We start from the raw sequence: 21,044 nt of genomic DNA, 5'->3' as shown, positions 1-21,044 counted from the left end.
TTTCTTCTTCTTCCTTCTTAGTTTAAGATTTTATTTTTCCGTATTTACTTTTTGTTCTTGATGTTCTTAGTGTTAGTTAAGTTAGTTATCATTGTAGCTTAGGTTTATTTACACTTTCAGTCTCTGTACATTGGTTGTAAGATATTTCTAGCTTTAGTGTTTAATGTATTTCAGTTTCTTTTACTTTCAATCAACTAAAGTTTGTTCCTTTTATATTTATTGTTTTAGATTTTCTTGTTGAATGCCTTTAGTTCCATGTTCTTTGGGTTTTCTTGCAAAAAAGGTGGTTGGTTGATGCAGATGTGGGTAAGCTGATTTTTGTACAAAGTACTCAATCGAATACACCTGAAAACTTAGGAAGTAATGCCCCTAAGGGAATAATTAGGCAAGTGAGACCAAGAGGTAATCTTTTTGTGCACCCATTCATTATTCCCAGATTAGCCGGTGTGATCGAGAGATAAATTGGATTAATTCGCCTAAGTCGGTAAAATTAAGATCGAAAGATAAAATGGAGCCACTTAGTAATTTAAGCAATTTAAGTCCCTCGTTCGAGAACTGGCAAACCACATTGAAATCAATCAACCATTGTTAGTCCTTTATTGGTTAATTTCTTAGTTTCGTACTCTTTGCAATTTAGTTCCTAAATTAGCATATTTAATTTTTCTTGCAAAATTTTCTTGTTATGATTTGTCATACTATAAAATCATATCAATAGCTGCTTAGACTCTATAGTGTACTGCTATCTATCACTCAATCTCCATGTCCTTTGGGTTCGATCCTTGGAATACTCTGGTGTTCAATTGTAACACTACAAATATTACAACAGACATGTATGCTTGCAGTAAAATCGTATTTTAAATTTTTTATAAAAACCGTTTGTTTTATGTGCACGTGCGAATATGGTCAAAGCTATTGGCGCCATTATCGGGGAGGCGGTGCAAGATTGAGTAATTTTTAGTGTACATTTTAAGTAATGATAAGTAGTAAAAGTAGGATTAATATATACGACTTCGTATTTTTATTTTAATGAGCTTTTTAACCTTCTCTTGTTGATAATTGATCGGGAGTCATGCTTGATGCTGACGACAGGTGGCTTGAAGGATTTTTTGTGTCTGGTGTGGATAGTTTGATATCGCTTTGCTAGGATTGTAACACCCTAAGCCCGGCCTAGACGTCCAGACCAAGTTTGGAGAGTCACGTCATTCGTACTAAAATTCATATTATCATAACATAGTCGAATTGAACCATTCATTACGTAACATTCATCACAACAATAATTTAAAACATATAACCTTCATAAATTCCATAACATCATAGAACATAAGTCCTTAACAGTAATGCTTAAAAGAAAAGATAATTGTTTAACTGAGCTTCTACGACATTGACTCGATCAAGATTGGAAACCACATGAAATCTATTCAATAAAAGGGTGAGTTGTGAACTCAGTGCGTAAAAGGAATGTAATTCAACAATGAATGGTTATAAAGAAATTCCAGTTTAGAGATTCGGTTTGACATAGAAGTATGTTCTGTCTAGATTCAGAGTAGAGATGTTACACATATGTACATATATACAATTTTAGTTCAAATATGGTTCAGATCTGATTCAGATGCAATATCCCTATTTCCGTCCGCTACACACCATCTTCGACCATGCCAACACACCACTATGGACATTTAATGCCCATCCATCCTTGAACACCTTGAAAGTGTTCATTGACACTTTCACAAAAATGCAACTTAGCTGTTAGATTAATATGCAACAAGCGCTAGAATCACAGTAATACTCATTGTAGCATAGCCACTATTTCAGTACAGACTTCTTCCTTTTTCACAACCTCCCAACATATGCCAATGCAGAACACAAATCTCGTAACATATGATCAGTCATCCTAACTCATTATACAATTAACTAACATAGTTCCAAAACATAGTAGATATTTAGAAAAATCAACCCACTGCTAAGATTATGTCAAAAGATTCGACGCAATTCCAACTCAATTCATACACTCACCTCGCACGAAACAGGAGAAATCAGAATAACACAATGGATTAATATCTCTTGCAATATCCTTGCCTAAACAAAGTAACCAATCGGGTGTTGAATAGAACGTCAAGTAAACGAACAAAAATCCCGTTTCGACAGAAAAGTGCTAACACAATGAAAATTGCAAACGAAAGAAAATCACAATGAAACTTACACAATATCGACTTTTCAGGCAACAAGGCTTCACAATTCACATAAAATAAATTGCAGAAAAGAAAGAAATAAAAAGAAAAAGAGCATAAAAAACAAGGAACTTAAAAGTTTTTAGAAAAGAAAAGAACGATAACATTTCCTTTGAAAATTTTAAATTAACCACCACCCATTTCGGCATTTGCAAAAAATATATTTCCTAACGTAAACGATGGGATTTGAACTTGGAACCAGACAAAATATAGACAGATGCTTAACTAGTGAACTAGTAGGCTCATTCTTAACACTGATTTACCTAGAATTGCACTTAACCACCTAACACATGGGTAAGGGTATATTTTTAAAAATAACAAAACTTTTAGCAATGCAACTCGAACTCCAAACCTTAAACCCAGAAGTAAAGCACAGAACCACAGATACATAAATTAATTACTGCAGATTCTCACAATGAAACTCTTAAATTTTTGGGGCATTACAAGGATGATTATGGCCCTTATGGGGGATGATGATACTATCCTTGTTATGATTCGTATAGTTACACATGTTGGGTAGAAAATGAAAACAAAGAATGGAAAGGTAATTTCTTGACATATGACCCATACGACGCTTATCATTGAATTTCTTACGAAGATAGGAATGCATATTGGAAAGAACCTAAAAAGAACCACTATCAACCCAATTGGGGGATCTCTTTTGAAGATGGTATGTCTGAATGGAAGGAAAAGATGCAAGCCATCAAAATCAACTTGACTTGGTGTTAGAGGCCGTCAAACATCGAGTTAGGGGGCAAGCTCTGGAGGACGAGTGTGTCAAACTGGATGTTGCCAAGGTTGAGAAAGAGGGCTCCTATACCATTATAGAAATAACAGCCTTGAAGGTTAATTTTCTATAATGCCTTCAACTCGACTTGATTTACCGGGTCTAGGTTTCGAGTGTTACATTACTATTACAAACTTATACATGCTTAAGACATACAAATTTCCAAAGAAACACATCTTATTTAGTAATACTGGTCGTCAAAGTTACATTTAGGGGTACTCTATGTACATAACCGACAAATATAATTACACATCACATTGGCTTGTAATGTTTCCCCTTATTCAACCTCTAAATAATACAACTGACTTCATTTATTGACCAACACAATCTATTCACTCTATCAGGCTTTCAAAAAAATGAGACTTGTACAAAAATGTTTCTATTAGACTCGACATGCTCATGTAATCCCCGCTTTGTATGCATGAGTGCCCACTTCGCCATTCCTTTAGTTAGGCCTTAATGTTGTCCCTCCTAGCACTTCTTTTACCTAAGATATAAAACGTAGAGGGGTAATTTCGATATAACTTAGTGAGAAAATGCTCTTTTACTTGAGCCATTTTTCAAGGATTTCATAATTTGTTTCTCGATCATAACTTTGTCCCTATCGATTGTACAGAGTTTTCCATAACCTTCCATACTGGATTTTCCTTCAAATCTAATCCACACTTGCCAACTCTTATAATACCGTGTACGCGATTCATTCAAAGTCTGCCCATCGGTGTTGTCTTCAGATGATCATCATGAGAGTCGTTCTTCAGATTAAACCACGAAGGCATTCCGTTCCAAAAATAGCCACAGAGGCTTTCCTTTCAGAGTCTCGCCATGAAGGTGTCCTCTTAACAGAACTTGCCACAAAGCATTCATTTAGTTAAGATAGCCACAAGGGCATCCATTTCACATAGATCACTAAAAAGGCTTCCATTTAATAGAGATCTCCACAAAGACTTTCATTTAATAGAGATCTCCAAAAAGACTTTCATTTAATAGAGATCTCCACAAAGGTTTCTATTTAACAGAGATCACTATAAAGCTTTTCATTTAACAAAGATCACCACAAGGTATTCCATTTAATACAGATCGCCACAAAGACTTCCATTTAACAAAGATCGCCACAAATGCTTTCTTTTAGAAATAGCCACAAAGGCTTAGTTTTACAGAAATTGGTGTTTTTCACTATAGGGATTTCCCTAAACTTATTTTCGTGAGGTTTGCCTCTCATCGCTGGTACTCACTCAACCGTCCTTTACATATTCCATATGATTTCATAGTATAGTCATGGTCTTAGACTATATGGTCTTCAGAGTGTCATGACCTTGGACTTGTCCTTATCAGAGATTTATGTTTTTAGACCCGCCGAAACCCTTTAGACGACTCTGGAGACAGACACAAACGTTCATGCAAACTCATACTTAACAGACTTATTCATTTTAGACTTTTTCATAATAGATGCATTCATGCTTACAGATGTAATGCACTTCATTTCAGACTCCTTCAAACCGTGACTAACTCATGATAGACATGTTCAAGCTTTTAGATATATATGCATGCATACCATTATTTTCATTCTCAGAGTCATAGAGTCATGCTTTACTAGTTTCAGTTTCATGCTTTAGTCACTTAGCACAAAAATATCTAGACTACAAACATACATGTAAGAGTTAGTCTTAGAGATTCCCCTGGTAACCTTAGTAGCAGCTTGGGCTCTAGTTTTAAGTTTTTCTCAGAGATTGCGGTGACTACTACCTCGGTAAGAAGAAATCACTAATTAAGCTTAAGATTTCTACTCTAGTTTAAGGAATACTTTCTCTCCATTCTTCGAACTAGATAATAGTAATATTTTATTTTTGAAGAAAGCGTTTATTCTGTTTTTCTTTAGACTCAAACTGAAAATACTTATCAGAGAAGGAAAAGAATAACTCTCTTTTTAGTCCTGGTCACCCAGATTTATATAACCCTCATCCATATGATAACTTGACACATGTTGCAATCCAAATCAAGCTGTCGTACAGGTGGTTCACAACTGTAAGGAAACGTGCATGACAATCCACCTATATATTCATATAGATATTTGTGATTTCATTTCATGGTTTATTCTTGACTACTTTTTAAAATGTAACCAAGATCATACCAGATAAGTTTAACATGCAATGCTTTTCGATGGTATCCCTAACACTCAAAATTCCATGACAACTTACTAAATTCTTTTCTTAGAAACCCTTCATTACTCCTAAGCCAACTACTCACCTTACCTTTTTTCACCAAAAGCATCGTTGGACGGATAGTACCACGCCAACCTATTATCTTCAAAGACTTTTCCCAATGGTGTACTCGTGAACTTCAACTCTGAGTCGAATCTAACATCTTGCCTTCTTAGGACATGTTTTGAATTTTTTGCAATATTAAAATATCAAGGCTTCAGCTATATCTTAATTACTTCAGTGCACTTTTTATTCTTACTTTTAGCTCATATCTTTGCTCCGCCACGTACTCTGGCATACACTAGCCTTTCTATTCATCTCTTGTAATTATACGGGGTTCGCACTCTATGTGCCATCGAAGCTTTTGGGTGAATCCTTCCTAATCAAACACACTTCTTGACCACTATGTGCCAACCTAGTGCTCGCCAACATCAAGGCGTCATAGGCGTGCTCAAAGGGTTCTTATCTTAGTCTAGTTCTAACACTATACCTTTTTGAAAATTATCTTATCTACCTTATATATCTAAACAGTATCCTGACACTAAGGTTTCACCGGTCAGGGTGTTACAAATACTCACCAATATTGAACTAAATCTTCCACATCTTTTGAAGAAAGAAGGAATGTGAGAGAAGGAGAAATAAGAAGGTGAGCCCAATAGATAAAAATGGGTGTGAAAGGAAACAATTTTATGCACCTAACTATTTCTAGTTCTTGAACCATTTTGAGCCATATTTTCTTTAAAATCCTACTGTCCTAAGCCTCACAACATTACAAGCTTAGAAGACCTATGTGACTTAAGCATCCCCTTTACATGAATTTTCTAGAATTGTTAATAATTAACTTGGTGAATGTTTTTTATTCATATGATTGTATCTACTAAGTATCTGTATGACTTAAATTGATGGTAATATGATTGACCATTTGGTCATTTGGATCACTTCTAAGTTTTTTAGTTATTTAACTTAGTGAAATAGACAATTTTACTTTGAAAGTTTTCAAGTTATCAATTTATCAAGATTAAGTTGCATGTGAGATAGATTTGATACAAATTTAGTAGTTGCCTACCATGTTTCTTACTAATTAAAATAATCCAAAGGACATTGTCTGCTTGTTGTGTGTTTAGACTTGGTTTGCTTGAGAACAAGCAAAAAGATAAGTGTAAGGGTATGATCTACCACGACCGATCATGTTATTTGTATCCCTTTTCATATAATTATAGCTTGTTTAATAGTAAGATTAAGTCTATTTAGTAATAATTTATGTTTTTACAGTTTAAGGAGTCAATTTATTACTTTTAATAGTTTTTATAGTATTTGATATCTGAATAAGGTTATATGGTTATGTAGGATGTATCAGGAGCTAAAAATACAACTTCTAGATGACACTACTATCGATGTCGTGACACTAGGCCATGAAAGTCGCAACATTGAAGATAGACGCAAGAACAAAATTTTTGGGAGAAATTATCGCAAATGTTGCAACATTGAGACCTAAAAGTCACAACATTAGTTCCACATCGCGACGAGAAAGGTACTCTATGTCGCAATGTTGCAACGATTCTCCGAGTGTAGCAGTTCAAGGTCTTTTCTAAGTTAAAGCCTTAACTGTTATATTAAATGGAGGGGTATTTTAGTCTTCAAATTTGCGCTTATATAATTAACTTTGTAATCATAATTAAAGAGAACTTGTCAGAATCCTTCTATTCTGAAGTTTAGACGTTGCGAGCAAAGAATGTTTCGAACACGTGTTGTTATCTCGATTTATCAATAAGCATTTTTTTATTTGTTCTCTTTATTTATATCTCTTTCGTAAATTTAATTAACTGAATGCTTGTATAATAGAAGAATAAAATATGTGCTATTATTAAAATCTTGCATGGTTGTTTGAGTAATTGATTATATAATTAAATGTATATTTATCTAAAACTGGGTATTTATTCGAGTTTGCTAAATTTCTCAGTATACTAGAATTGACTAGCCTAGTAGAATAATTAGACAGATGAGACCGAAAGCGTATTCTATTGTGTAAGCCTTTAGTAAACTTGTGTTGAGTGGTGGACCAAAAGGGTATCCGTATGGCTGAGGGAGACCAAAAGCGTATCTTAGGTAGTAACTCTTAGCAAGGATGAGACTGAGAGGGTATTCTTAATTAAGATGGTAAATAAATCAACTAAAGTAAACAATGGCTTAATTGATAACTAGTAATTCAACCAACTTTGGCTAAGTAGGTCACATCGTTTAAACAAGGAATAGGAAGTTTCCACTAGTTTTAACCTTAGGTTTAGTTTTTATTTAATTAGTCTTCTTGCAATTTTAATCTTGGATTTGCAATAATAATTTGTAACTTGACTAGACTAGTACTTGTTTTCGGATACCTGATTTAGTAATAGCTTTCACCAACTTAGTAATCCCTTGGGTACGATCTTCAAAATACTTCTTGTAACACCCTATACTCAGTCTGGTCATCAGACCCGAGCTATAGGATGCTATAAAAAACGACAAAATAGGAGAATGCAAATCATAAATCAAAAGATCAATTTAAACATTTAATAATCTCATACATACACGCAAATCATGTTTTACAGATAAAAATGAATCAAAATTGAGCTTATAATCTCTAGAGTTGATTCGAAATCAAACATGTACAATTTTGAAACTTTTACAAAAAGAATGGTAGATGCGCAAAACAGGGGTCACACGATCGTGTGCTCAGGCCGTGTAACTCACTGTGATTGTGTGGTTTAAATTACCAATTTTACTAGAAGATACACGACTGTGAGGCTAGGCCATGTATCAATTGAAAACCCTGTGGCTCAAAACAATCCTGCATTCCAGGGGTCACACGGTCGTGCCACCAGCCCGTATATGACACACTATCATTTGCTTGCTCCTGTGGTACAAAATATGCCATTAACTACCTAATTCATGCCAAGACAAGCCAATGGCTCAAATGGTGCATATTTTGCCATTTAAACCTACATAAAACCAACTAATACTTGTACAGTACATGCATTTAGCCAACTATAAGACCATTCAACCATACCACATGAAATGGTCACATTGCCAAGCTTAATAACTTAGGTATTCATCAACTACTCAAACAAAAAACGTCCATCATTTTAACATTTTAGACTTAACCAAAACATGTCATTTATCAAATCCTAATTGTCAAATCCCGAAAACTGAGTTAGTAGAAATGGGCATTAGACTGTGGGCTCAAGAGAAAAATTCGGTTTTGTGTCATATAAGCTAAAATAGGATAAAATAGAAATTAGTTAATAATAGTAAAAATAATAATGGTATTAATAATTAGGGCAGTAGTAAAAATTAATAGAGACTAATTTGGAATAGTGGTTAAAGTAAAGGTTAAATGTGTAAATTAAAACTAGTTATTAAAAAGGGAGTTTTTAGAATAAGGGAGAAATTTGGCTATAAAAACCCAATTTTTAAAAAAATAGTTGGCTATAAAAGCCAATTTCCTTCCCAATTTCTCTCCATGCTTTTTCATTTTAAAAATATGTTAGATTTAGATTGAAAAATTTTCTCTCAAAAATTTCCGCATCTGTTATATTTTCTTAGCATCCAAACACTCTTTATTCTTTCAATTTTGCAAAATCACTCTTTCTTCTCCAATTTCTCACCTAAACTTAGCTCGTTTTTGCGCAATGGTGAAAAATTGTGGAGATTTTTGAACTAAAGGTAAATCTATTTTTTTCTTATGTATTACAGTCCGTTTGGTGCTACATGATAGGCACATTGGGTACGTAGATAATTGTAACCATATACATATAAAATAACAGCAATGGAATGCCAACCTTCATGCTTTATTTGTAAAGTCTCTATTCCTTGGTAATCAAAGCCCAAAGATCTATGAACTAGCCGGTTTTTGACTATCCAAACAGACAAACGACCCCGCATCTTTTTATCTCTCCCGCACTTTTCTTTTTTATTTTTCATTTTTATAAGATAAGTATTTCGCATTTATGCTGAAATTGAATTTATGAAGATTAATTCATTGTCTGTTTAAAGCTATCTTTAATTTGAATTTCCAGAAATCTAAGTAATGAAATTAAAGATCTATGGAATCGAATTTTGCATAAAAAATGGTGAGTCTCGTAATAATGAGCTAAGAGATGCTTTAAAATTATTTTTAGTATATTTTGAGGACATTAAGAGGTTTGCAAATTCAATTTATCAAAATCTTTAAATAATTACATGAATCAAATGGTTTTCTTTTGGGAATGAGGATGAACATTGGTTTTTCGAGAAAAGTAGTGTCTAGTAAAATTGAGTTGAACTATTAGCCTAGATCTATAATTAGGCACATGTTAGGGATTAGGAGGTAGAAATTAAGGATTTAATTAAGTTAAAAAGAAGAAATTAAGTGAAATAGATTGTACAAAATAAGTCAAATAAGTATGTGTGAGTGGAGAGCCTTTGTATGAACACAAAGAGATAAGTTAGATTATTTTTGAATGCTTAGTAATATGTATATTTTTGTGCGAAGCTGAAAATGTTTGTGGAGCCTCAACAAACTGAGATAGAGGCAAGCATAAAGTTGTCTAGTTTGACGAGTCATGGTGAGCTAAAGGTGAGTGCATTTGTATGCCATATTTTAGCAAGAATTACGAAATCTAGAAAGTCGAAGTGAAGCTTGTGAACCCTCAACTTATGGTAAGCAAACCTCGAACTTTTCCTAGTTCAAACTCTTGGATATTTTTTTGAATTGTTGAGTATCCATGTTGTGCAAATTTAAAAGGTATGTGTATATATAATATATACTCATAGAGGTTTTGTTATTTATATATAAAATATATGGGTTTTGGTGTTATATGTATTTACGTGCATGGGTGTTATATGTGTAATATGTTTGCATATGTTTGTTATATACATAGTACATATATATGTATGGTTCTACTATACATACTATATATGTGTGGGTTTTATTATATATAATATATACGGTTATAGGTTTTGTATTATCTAATATATAAAAATGTATTTGGGACTTTAATGCATGCTAAAGTTAATGTGACAAAGAACACTAAATAAGCATGTATATATATGTAATATATATTCGTATATGGTTATGGAGTACTTGCAATTGGACATAAAATAAATAATATAATGCGAACTTTTATAACATGTGAATTCTATTGATAGTGCACATCTATGCATGCACGAATCCATAAGTGATTTATGAGTTTTATGATATGGCAAGTTCTGATTAGTGCAAAATTATATTATTGTGACATGCTAAGTGCGAGTTCAACAGTAGAGGGAGCCAATTATATTTTAAAATAAAATGTGATTAATTAGATATGTTGGCAATGTGAACACTTGAAACTGTTGGATATCATTAGCATGCCATCGGATTAAGAGCACTCACCCTTTTATTATGTGTTTGGAATTATGGTCTGGAGATAGCATTGGAGAGATAAAGGGATGTCGAGCATAGCTTCATTCACCGTAGATAGCATGGTGTGTTTGGAGAGTGTGAGCATACATGCTACACTTACATGGAGATAATGAACGACTTTATAAGTCATGTGCTGTGTTTTGGAGATCCGTTTATCCAATGAGTATATAATTTGACTATGTTTCATATTCATGAATTACTAATATATCACCGTGATGAGTATGTAATCTGTGTTATATGTGAATTGTTAAAGTATGTGTAAATCCTAACATGTCTGGTGTGTATATTTGTGTTATACATGTGTACTCATTGAGCTTCTCAAATCTCACACTCCTTACTTTACCTTGTAGATAAATAGATTGCGGGTTAGTGAGGAGGGTGACAATTTGGTGATCCATCGCAAGGCCTTTTTTTAAAGTGTGTTGAGCTTTTAAAATCTGAAGTGCAGGCAATGTGGGTCGTTCCAAGGGTTTAGTACTAGAATTATACTTAAACATTTTAAATAAAATTTTCAACAGGTTGTAAACGGACATTACGGACTGTTTAAATTTGGGATTTTTGAACTTTATAATTGCTTGCTTGATTGCTAACCTAGATGGCTTAATTACTTGTTTAATGTGATGATAATTAAATGAACTAACAAATTTTTGCAGCTAAGGAGACTACCAAGTATTAAGGTACACCCTATACCTTCTGATTCTGTGAAATAAATGATTAATTTAGAAAAGCATGCACTTAGGTCTAATTTCCTGTATGAAATATTCTGCAAATGCGTGGTATGTACAGTTTGTTGGTGTGGTTTGTAAAGTTTTAAATAGAGAGTCACTTCAGTGACTAATGTGATGTTCGAAATTTGAGTCTATTATCCTGGACAGGTTTGGGGTGTCATACTAATCACCTAACCAATATGTCTCATTAGCACCATTTCGCAACAAGTTTATAAGCATAACAAACCGTTCAATTAAATTGTTACAAATCTATACTATTCTTATCAAAATAATCCAACCCTTTTTCACCTTCAAATTAGCTATTAGAGAGTTTCAAATATAACATACCACAATGCCAACAAACATACTTCAAACATTATCATAAGGCATCCAAAATCAACCACTTTCTTTGTTCAAACACGAGCATACTCCAATTAACCCCACATATATACAATTCAACTGTATATACATATCACATAAACTTCCTAAAATAAACATTTCATACATGGAATCATTTCACCATTTTCCAAAATCAACATTTAACCGCATCAAGGCCTATATACATGCCACATAACCAGGTCTATAACAATTTAATAGTCTACCAAGTCAGAAGTTGGATAGTGTGAGCTCTAGAGTGATCTGACACACATGTTCCACAAAATGCCATCTATAAAAGAAAATAGAAAATAAAATAGAGTATTCATTTTATATGATTAGTAAGCTCATAAGTAATTAAAGAAGTAAAGTCACCTCAATTCATCATTAAAATAACAAAATACCTAACAATACAATCTTCTTGTTTCCACATTTAACAGTAATATAAATCAAGCATTTCATAAACTCTACACTTCAATTTATTCACCATGTTTTATTCTTCCTTCTATTCCATGTTGTTTATAAAAGCCACGAGGAACTAATCCTTCTATAGGGGATTAGCAAGTGGAGGCATGATCTATTAACTATTTTGTAGGGTTACTCAACGGATCAGCTGTTTCGCAAAGGAAAAGCGTGAAATAAACCCTAAGTCTGACAAACCCGAAAAGTCATCAAGGTAAGAATTAACCCAAAATTGGTATTGTCCATCCACGAACACCTGCACCCCAAACCAGTCTAAATAGTGAGGTCAAAAGATAATTAGTCCTTGTTGGCTCGCTATGTTAGTGGAAGATCGGAAGATCTTGCGATGGTAGCGACTAGTCGGTTGATGATGAACCTAAAATGACAGTTGCTTGGGATTGCCAAAGCAAGTTGTCACCCATCATCAGATTGGATTCATTCTAATTTTTCTATCTATTCAAATTTAGTTTTCTTTTATGTTATTTTGTTTTTGTTATCATTACTATAAAAATCCCAGAAACCTATTACTTACGTTTTTGTTCTATAACTTGATTAAAGTATTAATTAGATCTTTCAGTCGTAGGTTAAAATTGATCTAGCCTTTACCTCCCTTGGGTACGATTCTCGAAGTACTCACCCACCTTGTTGTAAAACTATATTACAACTAAACCTGTATACTTGCAGATACCGTCTCCTAATTCTATATTTTAATGCATTATTCACACTCTAGACATTAGCACTTCCGGAGGCGGTCAAGTTGTGGTGCCGCTGCCGAGGAGGCAACGTCACTAAGTTAATTTTAATTTTTGCACCTTAAAAGAATAATTAGGAAATTTTTAGGTTATAGATATGATTTTATTTTAGTAATTGTTACTAATATCTTCTTTCTAGGTTTAGTGTATTACTCTCAGTAAGGGCACACCTATTATAGCAACCACCATTTCAAAAAGAAAAATCGAAGAAATTACCAATAGCAACAACAGTAATAGGTACGAAATCCACTACCACCAACTGCAAGTAACGTACCCCGTAAAAATCCACTATTTAGTGACACTGACAATAACACCTTAGGAAACCCACCAACACCACAGCTTCCTGCAAACATTCATATGGCTTGGAACGAAAAAATTTTAAGGGATTATACCTTACCAAGTCTGGACATGGTTCAAGAAAGTATAGCAAGACCTACGATTACAGGTAATAATATTGAGATAAAACCAGGTATGATTCAGATGATCTAGAACAATCTGCAGTTTAGGGGCACTATGACAGAGGCCCCTAATCAACATTTAAAATAGTTTCTTCAACTCTATGATACTTTTAAATATAGTGAGGCCACTGATGATGCTATTCGTCTTCGGTTGTTCCCCTTCTACTTGATTGATAACGCATTTTCTTGGTTAGATTCGCAAACACCAAGATCTATCACAATATGGGATGAACTCATTTTAAAATTCTTACAAAAGTTATTCCCGATTAGCAAAGTAGTTCAGCTGAGACAAGAGATTGTTGTCTTTAGGCAGATGGAGGGAGAAAGGTTCTATGAGGTGTGGGAACATTTCAAAATTTTGATTCAAAAAGGCCCGCACCACGGATTTCCTGAGTGGATGTGACTACAAGTATTCTATAATGGGTTGGATGCAAGTGCACGATATGGATTAGATGGAGAGGCAGCAGGAGCCCGTATGAACATTGAGAACATGGCACTAAAATCTTGCTAGTGGCCAATTGAACGATTCATATATGGTTAGAAACCCACTACGATAAAAGCTATCCAAGAGGATGATAAGTATCAACAGTTAGTGGAAAGACTCAACCGTATCGAATCTATTTCTACACCGTGTATGCATGGGGGAGACAAACTGTGTTTCCACTATATCAACAGTCTAGCTAAGGATGTAAATTACATCAAAAATAAGGGTGGAAACCCTTATTCGAATACATATAATCCCAACTAAAGAGATCGCTCGAATCTGAGATAGGGGAAACCAAGGAGAAAGTAATAATTTAAATCAAGTTAAAAACACTAATTACCAACCTCCTTATTGTAGAACCCCTAAGATAGGGTCAACCCAAATGATTGTATTTCATGTAGTCAACGATTGGATAGAATTAAAGGAGAGATGCAGTCAATGAGAATGGATGTCAAGTAGGTGTTGTCTGAGTGCACCAACTCAAACAGAACATTGATGTAGCTCGAAGATCAAATGATCCAATTAATGAGCATGATGATGGGTGATATCAAAAGAAAAATTGGCACAGCTATTCCTAACAATATAGAAGGAAATCCACGAAGGGAAGGTAAGGAGCATGTGAAGGCGATAGCACTTCAATTGGAGAAAGTATTGAGTAGCCTAGAAAACCCTACTCTGGAGGGAGTTATGGAGAATATTGATGATCCTCGAGAGGAACTCCTAGAAGCTGAAGAAGAACTAAGGCTAGAAGAGGAAAAGGCACCATCGGTTGAACTAGAAAAAGTAACACCTAAAGATGCCAAAATCACAAAAATCTCAATCCCTTCAAAACTAGAAGAAACAAAAAAGCGGGATGAGGATGAATTAGTAAGTTTCCTAAACTTGTTTAAAACATTAAATGTTAACCTAGCTTTAATTTATTTAATTGAAAAGGTTCCCAAGTACACTAAGTGTTAAAAGGAGATGATGGCTAAGCGTAAGAAAATTAAGGTAGAAGAGCAAGTTAATTTAAATGCTTCCTATAGCGTGATTATTTCAAGACAGGTACCTCGAAAATTTAAAGACCCATGAAGTTTTCTATTCCCATAAAGATAGGAAGCATTCATTTTAATAGAGCCCTATGATGTAGGACCTAGTATTAATTTAATGCCTCTATCAATTTTTGAAAAACTCTACTTGGGGGATCTAAAAACTACTCAAATAACATTACAGTTGGTTGACAGGTCCTCGGTACGTCCAAAAGGGGTATTGGAAGATATGTTAATTAAAGTACAAAGTTTCATTATCCCTGTATATTTTGTGGTGCTTGATTTTGAAGAAGATCGTGAGGTACCAATCTTATTAGGAAGACCCTTTTTAACCACTTCTAGATCTACCATTGATTTAGAAAATAATGAATTAACGGTGAAAATTAATGGTGAGATTGAAACTTTTAAATGTGGCCATCAATCGAGTGAGGAAGATAACAGGAAGTTAGGGGAACAATGTAAAAAATAATTTCTTTCTAACTTGCCCGAGTCAAGGGACACGCTTCCTTTTATGCATGCAAAAAGAATAAACAGGTTTTAGGGAAGGGAAAAATGGGCACAAGTGGAATGACAAGATGGACGATGGACCAATACTGACAAAATAGGAAAATCATATATATGTTAATTGATGACACTATCATATGAATCCGGTAGTAAAAAATAAAATTAGTTGAATTGTTGCTTAAATTTTGTAAATTATTGTATATTTAACTAATTACCTAGTTTAGATTTTAACTTTTATTTGATGTAGGTTCATCTCTAAATCGAAACATCCTTAAAACTAGAGTTTTGAGCCGAAACAAAGTTAGTGTCACGACATCACCCAACGATTCACGACATAGCAGACAGTTTCCTTCAGACTTACAAACCGACAGACGTGTCGTGACACAGACCCTCTGTGTCACGACATCGCTACAATTTTCTACAGGGTTGACCCGACCCAATTGCGTAACCTAGTGGTTTAAACATTAATTTACCTAGCTTTAACACTTTAAAACACCTATTTTCTAACCTAAAAACACCTTAGCTCTTTTACTAAACCTAGACTAACCTCTTTTACATTCATATTTTGAAAATACCCTCTCAAAACCTTAAAAACTAAACCCCCAATCTCTCAAATATTTTTCTTCTTCGACAAAATTTTCAATCATCATTAGAGCAACAAGGAATGGGAATACCATGTGAAAGCAAGGAACCCAAACAACCTTCAAGCATATAACTAAGGTTAAAGGTTCCTACATTCAATTTTTTTTATTGATTCATTGAATTGTTTGTTTATTGAAATATCATGCCTCCTAGGAAATTTAGGCGAACTATGGAAACGAAACCATCGACGGGTCTAAACACCCTTAATTTTGAAAACCCAAATATTGGAAAATATTTTACTAAAATTCAAGGAAAAACCTTTATCCAAGAGAGGGGATTCAATCTGTTATTGGTTTTGTGTAAGGAAATATGACTGTTAGTCTGATAGCATAGGTGGGAATGTTTTTGGACGATCCCTAAAGATAATGTCGTGGTCCCTATGGTTTAGGAATTTTAGGCATCTTTAGGGGACCACGAGACTAGGAATACTAAAGGTCATATGTGGGAATCGATACTTGTGCAAAGGAAAGAAGTGAGAGTAACCCCTCGAATTATTTGTAACTTTTATAATGCTCCATAATATGAAAATGATTTTATTGACGAAACTTATTTAAAATATTTCTGAGACATAGATACGGATAACGTTAAAAAGTATTTAACTGAAGGAAGGGGTGAATAGAAATATCGTTCAGGTACCAACGTTCTTGTATCCTTTCATTAAGCTATTATGTTTTCAGAGGCTAAGATGTGAATTCAATTTGTGTGCATGAGAATAGTACTTGCTCTAAATGTTTCTAACAATAATACCTTTAGGGAAGTATTACTTTATGCTATTTTACAGAAAAAATGGGTATGTATCGGTAAATGGATCCACCAGTACATGAAAAGATGCATCAATGGCCTAAAAAGGGGGCATTTTCTTTCCTCATCTAGTGACGGCTTTCTACAAAAAGGCGGGTATACCTATGACATCCACAGAGCAATCGATAAAACCGTCCCAAAGAATTATAGATGACACCTTGTTCCAACAATACGTAGAGCTGCGAGCCAAACAAATAAAAGGTTGGAACAAGCGACAAAATACACGACTACTGTAATGGCCTAAATTCAAGGTTATCAGAACAGTGGTTTCGGGACCACAAATCTGATGAAGAAAATTTTATTTTTATTATATTTTTATGGTCTACGATTTCACAAAATGATTTTGTGAAAATTTCGTTCGAAAATTTCGATGTTTGGGCACTCAATTTAGTCAAAAGGACTAAATTGTAAAAAAGTGAAAAAGTTGAGTTCTACATGTTAGAGGTGTCAAATTATTATGAAACTTTAAATTGGAGGTCTTTATATAGTAATTAGACCATTGGTTAAGTTGGTAGACAAAAATGGACATGAGATAAGTGAAATAGGAAATTTTTAAGTTAGGGGCAATTTGGTAATCTAGTAATTAAAATGAATTAAAAGGGAAAAAGATGGCAAATTGTGCTCATCTTCCTCATTTGGACGAAATCAGCAAGGGGGGAAGCCATAGTTAGGGTTTTCAAACTTCCAAGCTTCATAGTAAGTGATCCCAAGCCCCGTTTTTAATGTTCTTTACGTTTTTGTAGTCCCGGTAACTTAATTTAGCTTATTCTAGCAATAATTTAACCTAGGGTTTATATTTGGAAAAATACCTATAGGTTAAAAGTGTTTAGTTTGATGTTTTATGATAGAATATGAAGCTAGAAATTATGTTAAACAACTTTTGCTAGCCGATTTTAAGCGAAAACGAGTAAAATAACATAATCGGTAAAAAATACCTAATGTTCATAAGTACATGTTAGAGTGGGAATTTGATGTTGGCATAGAAGGGAGAATTGTTCATCATGTCATAAAACATAAGAATAAGGGATGAAGTTTAATTTCGGAGCCTTGGGGCAAAAATGTAATTATGTAAAAGTTTAGGGGCAAAATCATAATTTTCACAAAGTTAGAGTCGAGGGCTGTTTTGATAAATATGAGTATTAAATAAGTTAAATTTGCTATTTTAGATCAAGAAGAACATAACTCGAGGTTAGACAAAGGGAAGAATAAAGTTGAAGACTAAGTTGGCGAATTGGGCTATATTTGGTATCGAGGTAAGTTTACAGTAAATAAATGCAATATTTAAATAATTATTATTAATGTTGCTATTTTCTAGAAATAATGAATTTATTTCATGAATTTATTTGATGATGATCCAAGCATGAAATGATAGAGAATTAAAATTAAAAAGTCCCGTTGATACATAAGGATGGTATTGGATACGAATGTCATGACATTGGGGTAAAGAGGTCCCATGTAAGACCATGTATGGGACATGGCATTGGCATCGAGATGAGAGGTCCCATGTAAGACCATGTCTGGGACATTGCATTGGCACCGAGATGAGAGGTCCCATGTAAGACCATGTCTGGGACATGGCATTGGCACTGAAATGAGAGGTCCTATGTAAGGCCATGTCCGGGACATGGCATTAGCACCGAGATGAGAGGTCCCTCGTAAGACCATGTTTGGGACATGGCATGGGCACCGACATGAGTACATCCCATGTAAGACCATGTCTGGGACATGGATTTGGCATGTTATTATCAGAAGAGACCCGAGTATCCTTATTATTCCAATGTAGCTCAACGGGCTAGTAAACGAATCATGTGTATGAAAGTTCAGTTAAAAGTAAAAATGGCAAGCTCAGATGAGTTATAAGATTTAAGAATTTATCATATTAACAATTGATATTTAATGATGTAGCAAGAGAAGAGTAAGTTATAAACACAAGTATATGAAGTAAACAAGTAGAAGAACTAGAATGAGACTAACTAAAGAGTAAACTAGAGATAAAGTTACTTGAGTTTAATTAATTGTGTTAAATGTTGTTATTTATTTGCTAGTAAACTTACTAAGCTTAATGCTTACTTCTTTTATTTTTTTCCTCTTATAGCATTGCAAAGCTGCTTCAAGGATCTTAAAGAAGTCGGAGATCGTCTACACTATCAAGAACAATTGCTCAGTATTTTATGATGAAACACGTTTGAGTTATGGCATGTATAGGGACTTAGTTATTTTGCATGTTTGTAATTATGATTTTTCTAAAGAATGGTGTGTGAGTATCTGATGATGAATGGTTATTAAAATGGTTAAGTATGAAGATGTTTGTTGTTATAAAAGTCTAGGTGATAAATTATGCATGGAAATCATGAAAGGGTAAAATCTTGTAAAGAAACAGAATTCAGGCAGCACAGTGACGTAACTTTGAAAAATCACCTAAGATGGTATAAAATTAATTGTAGGGTTAATGATATATGGAATGAAATCTTGTTGAGTGTATTTTCATGGAAAAATAACGGTTTAGAACAAGGAAATTTATATTTTAAGATATATGAATTTTAGTGAGACATGGTCAGAACTATTTTTGGAGTCCCCTGTTCTGAGTTTATAAAATCACTAAAAATGGTAAAAAAAATATTTATGAGTTTTATTTTATATGTATAGAATCCTTATTGAGTCTATTTTCTGTAGAAACAAGCGGTAACACTATATGAAAATTCCACAATGAGAAATTTTATTTTTAGTGACAAGAGGTCAGGGCAGTCGATTGGCGAAACAGGGGAGATTTTAAATAATAAATTGTACTAATTGGATAGACCAAAAATTCTAAAAATTTTATAGAAAAAAGATATATGAGTCTAGTTTCAGATAAAATTTACGGAGTTAAATTTTGAGTTCCGTAGCTCGAGTTATAATCAATTTAGTAACTGCTACACTATTGGACAGGTTTGCTGTAAATAGTGAAATTAATTTTCAAAGTAAATTTTTATGCTCCGAATAAGTAAGATAAGATAAGTAATGCCTCATGCTCGACTTCGGAAACGGTCTCGGGTAAGGGGTGTTACAAATACTACACCGATTTTGTCACAAATGTTGACACAAGCTCAACAAGACATCGGTGAAAATAGTCATCCAAAGCTTGATTAGATAATACAATGGATGCAAAAGTCGAGACCAATTTTCCAAGAATTTGCGAGGCAAAACAACATCCGGGTCCCCAACTATACACTTGACATGTTCAGGCCAGTAGATATGGAGCAAGGAGAAGAAGTGCATAACAACGAAAAGGATGAGAAAGATGATGGAAGTGAGGAAATGGATTTTGAAAAGGATGATTGAAAATTTTTTATTTTTTAAAACTTTTATTAATTTTTGGATGATTTAAAATATGTAGGAGTAGGATTAATAAGTAGATTTTTAGTATGTTGTATTTTGTTTAAGTTTTCTATTTAGGAACCCAACACGAAGGAGACACAAACAATTCAAGCTTTACACGAACAAAATAGGAAGCTCCTACCAATAGGAGTTACAGCAATCACAATCAATCGGGTAACTTCTCTCATTATCTTTTTATGTGTTACACATTGAGGACAATGTGTCAACTAGAGTGTGGGGGGTAACATAGAAATTTGCTTTAAATTTTTACATGTTCTTTGATTTTTCTTGTCTTTTGTGTGCTTAAGCTTGTAGAAATACAAGTGATTGGTTAGGAGCATGTACTTAGGTTGCTTGTGTTATGAATAAATTTGGCATGATGATAGGTGATTTTAAATTTTTTACTATTAGCCTACTAAGTTCTATACGTTACACTGTACATAGGCATTAAGCAATCGATTATACCAAGTGATATAGAAAATACAAGGAAACGAGCATGTTATTACGAATGATAAATGGTTGAATTTGTATTTGTTTGGTTAATTAATTTGTGCAAGTTGAGATATTTAGGGATGACCTACGGCATTGTTTGGAACACAATCAGAGCCAAAAAGCTATCCTAATTATATTTCACCTTTAGTACCAATTTTTGAGCATGTTGACACTTCTAGATGAACCCCATTACAATCCCCAATCTTGAAAACGTTAAATTGTATTTGCCCTTTTTCTTTGGTTCTGCACTACACAATTATAGACATCTGGCCATATGTATTGAGGGTTAAGTAAATACATCATGGCAAAGTTTGTAAAAATAGAGTGAAAGGAAAGATTAGTGTGATATG

The 21,044-nt window shown here is 33.8% G+C and overlaps 1 non-coding gene across 1 annotated transcript; it reads right to left on the bottom strand.

The window, feature by feature from the left end:
- Positions 1 to 13,667: 13,667 nt before the first annotated feature.
- LOC121215108 (small nucleolar RNA R71) lies at positions 13,668 to 13,773 on the bottom strand. Its single transcript, XR_005910840.1, has one exon. It is a non-coding gene; the product is annotated as a small nucleolar RNA R71 (small nucleolar RNA).
- Positions 13,774 to 21,044: the final 7,271 nt, after the last annotated feature.

This window comes from Gossypium hirsutum, chromosome D02 (genome assembly GCF_007990345.1).
Source record: "Gossypium hirsutum isolate 1008001.06 chromosome D02, Gossypium_hirsutum_v2.1, whole genome shotgun sequence".
Lineage (NCBI taxonomy): Eukaryota > Viridiplantae > Streptophyta > Magnoliopsida > Malvales > Malvaceae > Gossypium > Gossypium hirsutum.
This window is presented reverse-complemented; position numbering and strand designations above follow the sequence as displayed.